This window comes from Salarias fasciatus, chromosome 4 (assembly GCF_902148845.1).
Source record: "Salarias fasciatus chromosome 4, fSalaFa1.1, whole genome shotgun sequence".
Classification (NCBI taxonomy): Eukaryota; Metazoa; Chordata; class Actinopteri; order Blenniiformes; family Blenniidae; genus Salarias; species Salarias fasciatus.
The window spans coordinates 14478402-14492778 of NC_043748.1; the positions used below are offsets into that span (position 1 = coordinate 14478402).

The following is a 14377-nucleotide window of genomic DNA, read 5'->3' on the forward strand; positions in this document are numbered from 1 at the left end:
CCTTCTTATAGACAACTAATGCACACCAAGAGAGAACATGCAGACTTCACATAGAAAAGCCCTGAGTCAAAATCGCAGTGTGTTCGTCTCGTTGTGGTTGCTAACCACTGAACCATGGTCTCCCAACGTGTTTCCTCCCTCTTAAATCATCATGGCTGCCCCGAGGGAAGGCGTTTTGCTATTTATTACCTTGGCACGGCCGCTCAGACTCTGGTTCAACTAACCTCGCTACATCACCGCAGCCATTGTTTGAATCACGCTTGATTGGCCCAGAGGTGACTCAGTATCATCTCAGAAGTGGCAGCACGTTTCCTGTTGCTGTAGTTCATTTTCCTCCTTCAACTTTGGCTCGCAGTGCTGCACAATTTCTCTCGCTTTCTTTCACGAGCATCTCTCCGGGGGCTTGTATTGTTTTTAGGCCATGAGAGAAAAGACAAAACAATCCGAAAGTGGGACGAGAGAGCCAGTTTTTAACAAGCTCCTCGTCCCTCAGAGGGGAGTTCTCGCTCACACACATTTACTGAAACATCAGTGAGGAGACACAGATGCATGTAGTTGACTCTCTGCCCTTTTGCGAAGGGAACCGAGACCGGCGTCAGGAGTGGTCACAACAGGAAGCGGTCCAGGGATTCCATTAGAACGACGGACTCCCCGCTTGGAGTGAACTCGTGCGGAGAGGCCAAGGCCTTCACTCCTCCCCTGCAGGAGGCTGAGCGGCCTCGTACACTAAAGCTCGCACGGAGACTCCTGAAAGAATATTTTTCTGGCCGTGTGCCGTCCCCGATGTCTGAGAGCGATTGGGAAGGGGGGGGGGGGGGGGGGGGGGATTGTGGAGGGAGATCAGGAGTGGAGGAGAGGGGAATAAGGGAGGCTCTGTGCAGGAGAGGTCATGCACCAGACGTGAATCCACAACCCTGGAAGCACTTGGCGCAGCCCCCCTCCCGCTCCTGGATGCTCCGAGCAGAGGAATCACACTGAGCTGTGTCTAATGGATTTCATCAGTTCCACATTACCCGGCCTGCTATTTATTTATTGTTTTGTCCCAATCAGATAACTTTTAATTGAAAGTGCATTCTGAATTCATAAACTGTTTAGACTACAAAACATCCGCCTTCTCGCTGCCTCTCATCATCATATTTGAGAAGCTTTTTGTAACTTTAATCCGTTCATGACTCAGAGTTTTTGTGAGTGTGTTGCGAGCCCACCGGCCTCTCGGGGCTGAGCATCTGGGACTTCTATTTGAATGTATTATGAATGTGTTTTCATACCGCAACACTCGGGATGTCAGGGCAGGAACACATAATAGTTGCTGCCAGTAATTCCCATCATAACTATTCATGATCCAAATGCTAAATGAAAGATTTAAATGTGTTCGCAGCAGCTCGTGATGTAAATAAACACTGCATCCAGTGTCAGTGATCTTTTTCCCTCGAATTCTCACTGGAACCGCTAAAAGCCGATTCTTATGTGTATTCCATTCTGCAGGAAAGAGAAGACTTTCTTTGATCATACAAAAAGTAGAACCTCAGCATGTCAGGTGTCATGCGAAGGTGCCTTTTCCTAATGGAAAACATGTTCCAGGCCATGGGAGCATGTATCTGTAGAGGCAGGAACACTAATGACTAACTGGTCCTTTGTTGTGATGGAAGCCTCTCGCCTGTACAATATGTTTTTTTTTTTTGATGAATTCGAAAAACTGACATTCAAAAATTCAGCAGAGTGGTGGTCTATGCATGACAAAAAGCTTCAGTACAAAACAAAAAGTAGATTTCTAGATAGAAGGCACGAAAATGTAGGTCTCCTGTAAGATGGACTGCACTTAAAGAAAGTGTTTTCACCGTTTTGGCACTCTGAAAACACTCCAGTGTTAGTCACATTCACCTTTTCACATAGAAACACCAATGCAGGGCTCAGACTGCCCACCTTGGGATTGGAGGGTGACTCGCTCGATCACCAGAGACACAGCCATACCGCGGCGCTGAGAGTCGGAAGAAGACATTTTTCTGATAAAACAAGAACTGCCAGGGTGCTGTCATGTCTAGTAGAAGTAAACACTGAGTAATCGGGTGGAAAAGCGATAATGTAGAGATCATAAAGCCAAGGATTTTTATATAAGACGTAAACTTTTTTCCCTTCATTTTATATAGCTCTGCATGAAAACTGCCATCTGTTTGAACACTGCCATATTGTCTGGCACTGTGTGCGTGGGCCAAACGCGACCACTAAATATCCCGATGAGTGAGGGGTGGATGTGAAAATGGTTTGTACCATCTGAGGCCACTAGATGTCACTGCACGGCAACGGAATGCTGCTACATTACCACCGAATAAAACCTCCGTTGCTGCTGTGTGTGAAAAGAACAAGAAAAACCAACATGAAAGTGAAGCATCCCGAGGCGAGGAACAATTTGTGTTGCAGCAATGTCTGTGCCTGGAAAAATAAGTGCTACTTATATATGATTTTGTTCCTCTTCATGGAACATTTTTGTAATTTTAGAGTCTGGGGGAAAAAAAAATGAAAATATTTTCTTCTGAACTCACATACTTTCCGATAAAAACAAAGCCAACTTTTATGGTCTCTGTGTTATCCATCCTCCTCAGCCTCCTCCATGTACTAAGAACAAGGGCTCTGACGCTTCCCTTCTTTCACTTGGAAAAATTACCTTATCAGCAGCGAGTGTAAATGAAGCGAGGCTACATTTAATACTTAGTTGATTGTTTCAGAGATTAAAATTTTCTTCACTGTCTGATGACTCTATCGGCTGATTAATGAGCTAGCTCAAACTTTTCTCCATCTGGTGGCCCATCTGTCCGTCCATTCTTACTCCTCCCGTCATGTCTTCCCGCGAGGCGGATTTCATTAGTTTTAACAGTCGAAGGTGTTTTGCAGTATTTTAAAAGCGTGAGGAGTCAGAGTGCAGAGGAACGTGACGATAAGTTGGTGTGAAGGGAGGAAGCGGTGGCGTTAATCGGGGGTGGCGGGAGGCAGACTAGACTCTGCACGGGAGGCAAGTGGAGCGGAAGCAACATATAGCCTGGCAGTGACGACGGTCAGTGCTGGTTTCTTTTTTTCTTTTTTTTTTTTTTTTTTTTGAGCAACACAATCAAAACGTTGTTGTTTCGCTTGTTTGTAGAATAAGAGCATTTTCCGTCTTCATTAAGCCGTGCGGGTCAAAGCTGGCAGTGCGGTGGACTGAGGGAAAGGTGTTCAGGCAGCTGTTTGGAGACAAGTTGGGAAATTCTCCCTGATATCAGAGCCATGTGATTTGACTTGAGGCTCAACTTGGCCCTCTTATATAAAGAGCCTTAACATTCAGATCATGGCTAGATTTTTTTTTTTTTCTTTCCTTTTCCCTTCTCTTTTCATTTAAACTAAACCGGCTTAATCAGTATAACAAAGACGTACATACACACAGACACACGCGCGCGCGCACACACACACAGCAGTGTCCTATATTTTCTCCAGCCTCACATAATTTAATACAAAATGATTCAACCCGGAGAGCTGGTGCACCCTGGTGAGTTTAAAGTGATGTTGGACACAATCAGTGAGTCCAGGCTCTGTGTGGTCGGGACAGGGACGAGCTTAAACCCCCACGCCACGCTGAAGACGCACTCCAAGATTTATGTAAAACACTCGGATTCAATAAAATCTATACCGCTGTGTGATTATTAAGCTTATTGATTGTGATTCGGTTAGCTTAAAATGATTTCCACGTCTCCCCTGAATTAAAGCCCATGTCTAGTGTGCGTTCACTGCAGATTTCAATTTTCCACACATCAAATGGATACGTGTCGCTGGAACTGTAATAAGTGTTTGTGATGTGAGACATCCTGTCTGTAGTCACGCTTTTCAAAATGAGATTTCTCTAAAACTGCACGATTAAAGGTGAAGATTAGTCTTTAATCTGTTTATAATCGACAGTTGTCATGTTTAACCACATTTCACAGCAAAAGCAAATTTTAGAATTTTTTTTCTTTTTTCTCCCTTTTTTTTTGTCTCTGCTGATTCAGATTTTCCAGCCCAGCGTTGGAAGAGTACATCGATATCAGCGGCCACGTCCGACTGTCAGATGCTTTTCTCAGTAGAGACGACTGGCCTCCATCTTCACAGCATCAGGTAGGTTCTCACTTGTGATTTTATCACTAATTCCAGGGAATATTTTAGCATTTCCAAAGAAGAAAGTGAATTAAGTTAGTAAGTGGGACAACCCATTTGATAAAAGAAATGTATTGTTACTGCGTTTCAGAAAAGTTTCACGTTTATACGACAACAATGTTGTAATGGCAGAAACGCTGAAACTGATGTTTTCAACACATTATACCTTGGGAGTCAACACTAAGCAGTGTTTGAGACGTGAACAGAAAGGCAACTTAAGTGTTGAAAACTCTCTTGTGTAAATGGGGCCTAAATCTGCTAATGCTAATTCTTCAGCTGCATTATTAAAGAGATAACTTTGAGTTTAGGTAACTCAGATTGTTTTATGTCTCGATATCTGGCTGTAGCTCTCAAATCCTGTAATGTGGAGTTACACGCGTTGACGTTGAATATCACCGGTCCGAGCGAAAAAGGTTTTCCTGTGCTTTTGCATCGACTGCCGCTGTGGTTCCTGACCCATTTTTCCAACGGAGATGCACTCAATCAGAGATGAGGGGGCTCGAACTTGAGGTTGGGAAACATCGATCTACCAGCCTCTATTGACAAAACAGACATTTGTGGCGGAGAACAGAGCTGCTGCCTTGATTAGTTTGTGCGACCTTGGGAACTTGACACTAATGTGTGCAAAGCAGGTTAAAAACTTAAAAACAAAAGGTAAAATATGCAGAAGTACCCTGTAATGGGGTTTTATAGTGCTGAATTTTTCTCAGTATTGCAGGAAGTCTGACTTGAAATGAAGATAAAACAAACCACATCCAGAAAATGTGGAAAGGATTAAGAATAAGAAAAAAAATATTGACCTTTTGCACTTTTCTTCAACCTCTTCTGAACAAGGATTGCACTACAGGTAAATACTCTTGCTATAAGGAATACCCCAGCCAACCCCACTCACAGTGGCCTATCTCTTTAAAAAGGATTTACATAATCTGGAGGACGCACTGAAACCATGCAGCCGGATGTAAATAGAAAATTGTGCTGTGTATTCCGCCGAGCGGCAGAGTGCACCGTCAGCTGCACGTGAGAGCCAATCGAAGGCTGCATCTGACAGCTCAGGTGTGAAATCCCATTTAGGGAGAAAAAGGGAAAATCCGGCTGAGGAAAGGTTCAGTGGAAGACGGGTTTCTCCTCTCCAGTGTCGGCGACACCGTCGACTGCCGCCGCCGCCGCCGCTGCATGATGTGTTATTTCAGGCAGGAACTGTATGTGAAATCAGCATGTTATTAGTCAGCGGGATAATTGTGCGACGCCTGCGGGGCAAAGCACACAACATGGTAGGACAAGAACTAAGCTGGCAGACGACTTCGCTCTTAACCCTACCCCCACCCACCCACCCCTCTTTTTTTTTTTTGCTAAATAAAGGTCTTGAAGAGAACTTTTTAATTAGGCGCTCGGGCATGTTTTGACATGAGCGTATTTGCCATTTCTGTGTTTTTCGAGCAGCGTTTCGTGCAGATTTTGTCGCGGCATAAATAAGTTGGCCAAGCTCTGGCATGTTATCGCAAGAGGGAGGATGATGTCTAATTAACGTGTAAGCGAGTCTATAAGCGGTCATGATAATGCCGGCGGTGTCAGATGCTGTGTTTTGATTGTGGAAGCAACACAAAGTGGTCTGAAATGAGTCGCTTAACCGCAGTGCAAAGCGGTCGAGCTCAACAGCTGCATTATGGGAGGTGCTCGACACCAGCGGTTCTCAAAGTGTGGGGCTCGCCCTTCACGTGGACGCCAGAGAGCCTCACGTGAGGAATGTATTTTTCCATATTATTTCAAGTGAAAATTTGAAGCACCATTGTTGTGTAAACATATACTCAAAATGCAACAAAAGCTTTAATTTAAAAAGATTTTCATATGAATGGGACCTAAAAAAAATGTTTGCATCACTTCTCAGGGGTCATGGGGAATTTTTACAACAAGCATGTATCTGGATTGAATGACTTCTTTCATAAAAGTTCAAAGCTGATTTTAAATTATCACAGAATGCTTACCATACCACTGCGATGAGATTGGTTAGAAGGACTTCATTTTCTAATAACCTAATGGGATCATTTCTGGAATTTGTTTCATGGGCCTCCCAGACCGTGGACGAAGGACGAAGGGCGCACGGAGGCACAAATCTGATAGAAATGATTAAATACATGCATCACGTCAATGCTGCGTTTGGAAAATTCTTTAGCAGTTTTATGCAACTTGTGCAAAAAACACTAAAGAAAAGAGCAGTAAAACGATGAAGCTCAGAGATGTTTGGCTAACGTGAGCGGCAGCGGAGGCTTTTTTCACCCACAGCTTTTAAATTAGCAGAGCTGCACATAAGGTGCGTGACTGTGCGAGACGGCTGTGAAGCCGTAACCCCCGCCCCCCTCATGCCGTGAGTGAACGGTAAAAACGTTAGAGAGTATGCTGCCCGTCCCTCGGACCCCCCGCCGAGCCGAGCGAGCAGGAGTCAGACAGATGCTCGTGCCTCTGTGACGGGATGCGACGCGACGGGACGTATTGTGATGTGACAGACGATGTAATGTGCTCTAATGTAAGCAAGAGTCTCACGCAGAACACACCCACCCCCCCCACCCACCCCATCCTCCATCCCCCTAAAAAAAGAAAAAGCATTACTTTCCCACTACTGAATCTCCATGATTCAAATTAGCAACACATGTTGCGTATCTTCGTGGGTCGCATTGTCCTGATTTCCTCACATGCAACCAAAAAGCCGCGTGAAGCCGCCCTGCTCGGCGTGCCGGCGGTATTTGGATTATTGAGATCAGCGGCGCTCCGCTCGACACATGGAAACAAGTGAACAAGTGTGCTCGCTCAACTCTCGCCGCAGTTCATGCGTTATGCAGCAGCCGATGCGTCGAGGCCGTGCAGTCTGGCACCGCGGGGGGATCCGCGCTCCAAAATTGTCTTTCGAGCCCCTCGAAGGTTGGTGACCTCTCAGTTCCGGGGATCGTGACTTCACACAGATATTGATACACACCGGGATTACACGGAGTTGTCATGAAGTGCAGCGTAAGACCAGCACATTCGAAGTGGAGCTTTATAAGCCCAATAAATATAGAGTAGCTGGAGCCATCTGTGCATGGAAGGGTTTGGATTTATGACAACCCCTAGTGGCCATAAAATTTATTACAAGAGCAATGTGAAAAGGAGAAATATAAGAGAGATAGTTTGGCCTTTCTCTATGAACAGTAATGTAAAAATGGCTCATAAAGAGGGCAGTATAGCCATCGCTGTGTTATGTAATATAGCTATATTAGAAAAGATATCTATCACCCTTTTGCGTGACACGGACGTGAATTATGTCATTTTTCAATAAGCGATGGAGAAGTCCTGGGCTTTTTCTGATTTCCTGCTTCCTCTCACTCCTTTTAGAATATGTTAGTACGTTTTATGTATAATAAAACTGGAGCCGATTTATTCATTAATGTTCAGGGGGTGAGTTGAATACAGAACAGAAGTAATGTAAGAGAAATGGGTTTTCTTTTACCATTTTCATTAACTGTTAATGATGTACTATCATTGTCTCAAACTTTCAGATATAAAAAGTTTAAGTTCCCCTGGAAAAATGGACTGAAGCTCTCATTTATTGCACATGTTTTCAATAGTTTGATCATTAAAATTCAAAGTACTTTAGATTTAAATGTTTTGAGGAACATTTTTTTTTTTGCAGCCAGACTATATTTATGCAAAATACATAAGTGCTTTTTAAAATATTCATCTGTCCCATGAAAAACACTGTGATGAGTCATTTATATAATCCCTCTGTGTCCATTGAATGAGGCTGAGACTGATCTAAATCCACAATAGCCGAGCAATCAGGATTCATTTCATCACATTTTGCTTCTCCAGCGATCGCTGCCATTTTTTATTTCTAAACAAGTTCAGTCACTCAGCTAAATGGCTATATAGGCCAGTGGGTGTTCAACCCTTTCAGAGCCACTGAACATGTTCTGTAAAATTCAGACGTGCTCCTCCAGCTTAAATGTTGCATAAATAATTTTGGTTGCGAGCCCTGCATGAATATGTGAGTGCGTGACAGACCCAAAGGAAGAAAAATGCATTAACCTACATCAGAAGGCAAGACGATGTGTTCCCTATGTTTTATTATATATTTTTGACTATTCTAATTAGTTGTGAGAAACTAGAAAAGAGAGCTTTTATCTTGTTCCGAGGCTCTGCGGCTTAAAGATCTGACAGAAACTCTTAAAAGGTTATCGGATATATTCTCGCAGTTGTTGAAAAAAAGAAAATAAGAACTCTCCTCTCGTCAGACTAATTACCTGGATGCCAAACAGTCGCTCCATCACCACACAAAGTGTTTGCACGGCTTCCTTTTCCCTCCATCATATTAGTCGGTGCTGGGGAAAAAGGAAGTGGCTTTACTGTAAGTGTCTTCTGCAGCAGTCTGGTCAGACGAAGCATTAAGTGTGATGATAGTTCTTTGTTGTTATCCATGCTGTTCCAGACCACACACTCACACACACACACACACACACACACACTCACTCACGTACATTTACCAGCAGCTAATGGCCCGCTAATGGAGGGACATCCTGCCCGACCCAGAGCCTCCTCTGACCGCCCTCTCTTTCACGGCTGTGTTTTCTTCAGGCGCATCATCCTGGATTCGTATTGAAGCTGATGTACGCTTACAAATAAGGGAAAACAGCAGTGGACCTAAAAGCATGCAAATGTTCAGCTTAAAACTACTTTTTACTGTCACTTTTGTCTTTTTGACCTTTATGTGATATTTGGGTCCAAATTGGCTCATTTTTGCTTTTGAAACTGACCCCAAATTAAATTTGACATCTTAGAATTTTTCTCAAATGTCTCCATAAATGATAATTTTGCTTCAAATGAGACTTTATTTCAAAGGCCCATTATGACCTAAATGACTGCTTTTGTACATATAAAAATTTAAAAAACTTGAATATATTTAAATTTTCATGCTCAAAAGTATTTGATTTGGTCACATTTTGAACACAGAAGACAAAACTGACGTGGATGTGAGGTGAAGAAATAAGTGAACTTTATTAAAGAGAACTTGAATAATCAACAGACCTGGCAACTCCCCTTAACCCTTCCTGTGTTGTAATCTCATTTTATACCACCAGATGGTATCATGAGCATCTTTTTCTATTTTGCGTTCAGTCTATTTTCAAACTACAAAGATAGACGGAGACAGGACTTCCCAACTGTATCGTACTTACTGTCCATCTACTAAAGCTCGGTTAGCAAATACTAGTTAAAAAAACATGCTTTACCATCGCAAAGTGTTGGACGATGGACTCTGCAGTGTCTCATAAGTGGCATCACAAAAATTTCATTGACGTAAGAACAGTTGGTCCATTTTTAGGGATTAGTTTGAACCGCTTTTCTTCATCGTGAATCCGTAGGCGGTTAAGTCCTATTAGCTGTTCTAAAATGTGTCTTTCTTTAGAGCAAACTTTGCTTAAACAAAAAAAAAAACAAAAAACCTAATCCCGTAAAGAAACTTTAACATGAACCGCAGCAAAACCAGGCCACACTTTTAAAGCCAAGTTGACTTAATATTTGGTTCTTCGGCACACTGCCAGGAGCATTATGCAAAATCAGAGTAAACTCCACCCACTCACCCCCCTGCTGCGGCAAATTACAGCCTAATGCAGTATATACATCTACCCGCCGTACCCGAGAGGAACAAAGCACGATTCTACCAGTTAAATCTATATTTAGACAAGATAATAGAAGAAATGGAGAATTATGGAGGGAAATCAATAATGTAATCATTTCTGTCTTTCTTTCTACCTTAAGAGTCGAAGCTACAGAGCAGATAAGCCTGTTCCTGTGTTTGTGCTCCGTCATGAAGGCCCCGCAAAACCAGAAAGCATGAAATGCTCAGTCACGGTCCAGGAAATAGTAGATATGTTTGTCTAGAAATAGTCATTCTTGCTGGTGTATTGGAGCCAGGCCCAGCCGTCCGAGGAGCATGTGGGTCTGCAGGTTTCGTCCCAGACGTTTGTCACAACGCAACCAAAATGTGAAACAAAAGAGACACGCAACAATCGGGGCGTGCAGTGACCGCGCGGAGACACAAACGCCACAAAAAAAATAAAAAAAAAAAGTGACACAAAATGAGCATGGGCAGAAAACTGCCAAACCTTCACCGCAGAACCGCCACAAACAGATGTGGAGGGGCTGAAATGAGACATGGCGCAACCCCGAAAGATGCAAACTCACCTCGACTGATGCAAAACATCTGCAAGCTGGAGACACAGGGCGACCACAATCTTCTACAAATTGCAACACATGGTTAGCTCCTGGCACGGACCTCGCTGTAAATACTTTGTCTGTTGACATTTCATCGTTCGTGTAAAAAAACAATAAAAGAGCAGACATGGCGAATAATTAAATCAGCTTCTTGGCAGTGGAAAACGTGAAAGCCCTTCATCGTCGTATCAAGAAGTTTGGGGGAACGAAAGAGTTCGGGAGGAATAACATCTGGCTTGGAAATCAGACATTAGGACAACAAGTAATGAATGAAGCTCCATTTAAATGCATTGAATCCAATAAGCCAGCACAGCTTGTACTGTAAACATCATGTGATTTGAATAGTGTCAGTGATTTAAGGAGCCCTTTCAATCCAAACAGCAACAGCATTGGCGTGTGTGTGTTTGATGTACAGCAGATGTGTATTTTCATCAGAAAACCACTGAAACACTTTATTTTTAGAGCTTGCTTTCATTAACAGACTGTATCCCAGCGCGCTCGGCAAACCCTCAAAAGGTAATTATTGGGAATGCATCACAGGAGGAAGCACATGACTACTTTGGGAGCGCTACGAGTTAAGGTAATGAAACAGCCCCAGTCCCTGCAGATCCTGGAGAGGAGAGCGAGTGACCTTAACGTCTGCCAGTCGAGCTGCTCCTCATAGCTTCAATCAATAGAACGCTGCTTTCATTTGAAAAAAAAAAAAAAAAAAAAAAAAAGCCATTCCCACAAAACCATTTCTTGCATTGTGTTTGCGAGTTTATCTTTATAAGGCGATCCTCGGGGAACGCTTCACAACATCTGCATTCCCCGTTAAAATCCCTGAATAGAAACTCGGCAGTCATTTTCATTTTTTTTCCCCCCCGGAAGGATTTTGGTGGAGCCAGTCACATGAGCGCTCATATTTGCACAATAATCCTTTATATTTTCACAGCAGTTGTTGCAAAAAAGGGAAAAAAAAGACATCCAAAGAGAAAGTTAAGAGTACAAAATGTTCAATTTATTTCCACTCTGGTTCACACACGAGATCGGATGAAAGCTACTGGGCCCGAGGGTGACATCCTCATTCGCAAAACACTGTTTCTGACAAGCGTTGTGATTAATGTTCTGCCCCAGCTGTGCGTCAGAATACCCGCCGTTAACTCGGGGAGACACAGCTGGTTTTCCCAGCATGCTTTGGATGGGGGTACCCAAACATTTCATGTCAGAGATCACAGCAGTGAAAAGACACATATAGACAGTCGTGCGTCATACGCCTCGACTTTTTACACTGGGGCATAAATGACCAGATTTGAAGTCTTTACTCGGGGACGCCTGAATTGTATGTCGCGAGATTACACGACCATCTGCCTCTTTTGGGTTTATTTACATAATAAAATGAGATGCCATTTAAAGAGTTTCTCTCTTCTCTTTCCTTGCTGTCATAACTCTTGCAATTTCAGCGTTTAGAAAAAGCTTGAGGTAAGTTTTTTTTTGCATGGGATATTAATCCCGACACCTGCCTGTGACTGTGGAGTCGACAGCAAACATATTTAGCGATGAATAAAAAAAAAAGCCACAAAGGAAATGCAAAAAAGAGGAATGCAAAGGGCGCAACACAAATATGATGGCCACGACACAAATGCATCAGCCGGTCGGCCTTTCGATGCAAATGAGCCACACCTGCAGCGTACATAAACACAGCAGGATGGACGTGAGTCAGCAGTGAGGGGGTTTTAATGGGCTGAGATTATATAAGATGATGGCGTTCGATAAGAAGTTTAACTCACTTAAAAAAAAAAAAAAAATCACTGAGTTGTTGAATTGAGGTTCATCGCATTGCATCCTGCAGTCTTGCGGTTGACTTTTCCAACTTCCCAAACTCAGACATATGGCTTTTATATTCAGGTTGCAGTTTTTGTATTTGTTTTGAAGCTTTTGTTTTGTGGCAACGCAGTTGAAAGAAGGCTCCTGTTTCCAAACATCTGAGTAGAAAACACCACTTCTAACTACAATGCTATGCAAATTCTGACGCAAGATCATTAGCTAAACAACCGCAGTCAGCTTCTCGGCCCTTGTGTTTCTGGAAAACTGGTTGTGTCCTTTTTGGCCGACCAGTGGCCCCCATGCGCAAAATTCCTAGGATTGTTGTTGCGTGATCGGCAAAAAAATTGCACTGCTTCTCAGTCCAAATCCTCGACAGCAACTTCTGTGGTTTCAGGCTCTTGTCCCTGATTCCTGTGATCTTGATTCATCCTCGCCGCTGCTTGTAAAATTGGAAACAGCCGCCAAACAGAGCGACACATGTGGCTCTGATAGAAATGATTTACTGCCACAAGAGAGCGCGGAACAGCGGAGCAGAAATGTTGTGGTTGGAGAATATCAGCGGGGTCTGGTGCTGGTGAAACTGACAGAACTGCCTTTTGATATGTCCATCTCAGCGCTTTCCTGGGGCTCTCCCATAAAAGTCAATAAATTCAGCTGCGAGTCAGGGAGTTGAATGTCAGCTTCAGATCACGATAAGCATCAGCACTTTGAGAAAAGTGAACATCTTGTCTAATTTGTCTTCTTTCCTTCCTCTGTTTCCTTGCATCTGACTCTTGCCAGGAAGTTGGCCACAAATAAAGTCCAGCAGTCATTTAAAGACATTTGAATAGCGATTAGACTTTGGCTGGGCTCTTCTTCGTGTCAGCCTTGATAAAAGGAGTTGATGTTGGGAAGTGATAGATCAGCTTCCTTTTAGCTTCTGTGCAGATTCTAATGATTCCTTTAACTTTAACATCTCGTGACTCATCTGTATGTGGCTGTGCCGCTGGTGCATTGGCAATGAGTCTGCGAGCTTCATGCTATTCTGCTGAACAGCGGCGTAACCTCTTCAGTCAGCCCCGGAATCGTTTCCATGTAAAGGTCAACTCTTTAACTTTATAAGTCAGCTATACAGCGTTCAGCTGGTTTTAAACTCAATTAGTCTCGTAGCATCTGTCGTTGCATTTGGCTGACCAATTGTATAACCGTAATCCCTCATTTCACTTGGGCTTTTAACTTGGTGTCTTAGTCGTAGTGCGTTTCACATAGCTGCATCGTTTCTCTGCAACTCAGAGCGGAGATTCAGAGTAGTGCACCTCAAAAGACAGCAACAACCTGAAGTCTTTCAGATCAGTGTGCTTACACTTCAATCTATAGCACCAGGTTTGCAGTGCTTGTATTTGAACAGAATCAACAAAAAAAAAAAAAGGAATAAAGAGATTAAATGATTGTCGTTTGTCACACAGTATGAAACATGCAGCAGAATTTTCTGCCAAATAATACCAAATGATGAAAGGGATGCCACGTTAAAAGCAGAGGCAAGCATCTTTTGTGCTGTTGAGGCTTCAGCGAGAAACAAAGCTCGGAAATCCATCATGCGCGTTTGCATTTAAAAGATGTGTCTGGCTTTTTTTTATTCCCCCATGTGCTTCTTCTCCCAGTCTGTAATCTACAGTATTTCCAAGCGCCGTCTGTCTTTGCACCATCGCGGCAAAGGCAATTCTCAAATCAAAGCCCGTGTGATGCTCACCAAATAAAAGCACAATGAGATGTCTTGTTTCTTAGCATGTCTATGCCTGCGGGCGAGGAAACGGACATGTTTACATCATGTATGTCACTTTCTTTCTGTGTACACAAGCTTGTTTGTGTGCAGACTTTGCTGTTTGCGTTCATGCGATGCATCGCGCCATAATTTGCTCCATTCGGACGGAGGGGCGATTGGGGCGCCCAGCGCTTTGACAGTACAACAAACAGCCCAGCTCATTTCTGAAACAATATTCCGCCGCATGAAGCATTAATGAAGCAGCTCTCCGCAGCCAGCGTCTTTGAGCCGTGTTTGGTCATCTGTTGTTGTGTCCCAGTCCTCATTTACAAAACCATAAAGTCCTCCAGGGTAGGTTTGGATAGTCTGGCGTGGGGCCAGCATAATACGGGCCGACCACGACACAAGTAAGCCCTTGTTCCAGTCCGAGTG

General features: G+C 43.5%; 1 protein-coding gene across 5 annotated transcripts in view; it reads left to right on the forward strand.

Moving 5' to 3' along the window:
* The window catches only part of LOC115386500 (thyroid hormone receptor alpha), a 128641-nt gene that overhangs the window by 10678 nt on the left and 103586 nt on the right, over positions 1 to 14377 (forward strand). For all 5 annotated transcript variants that reach the window (XR_003931305.1, XM_030088817.1, XM_030088820.1 and 2 more), the window contains exon 2: positions 4014 to 4119. The gene's annotated coding sequence lies outside the window, so the exon portion shown is untranslated. The remainder of the gene's footprint in view (positions 1 to 4013; positions 4120 to 14377) is intronic.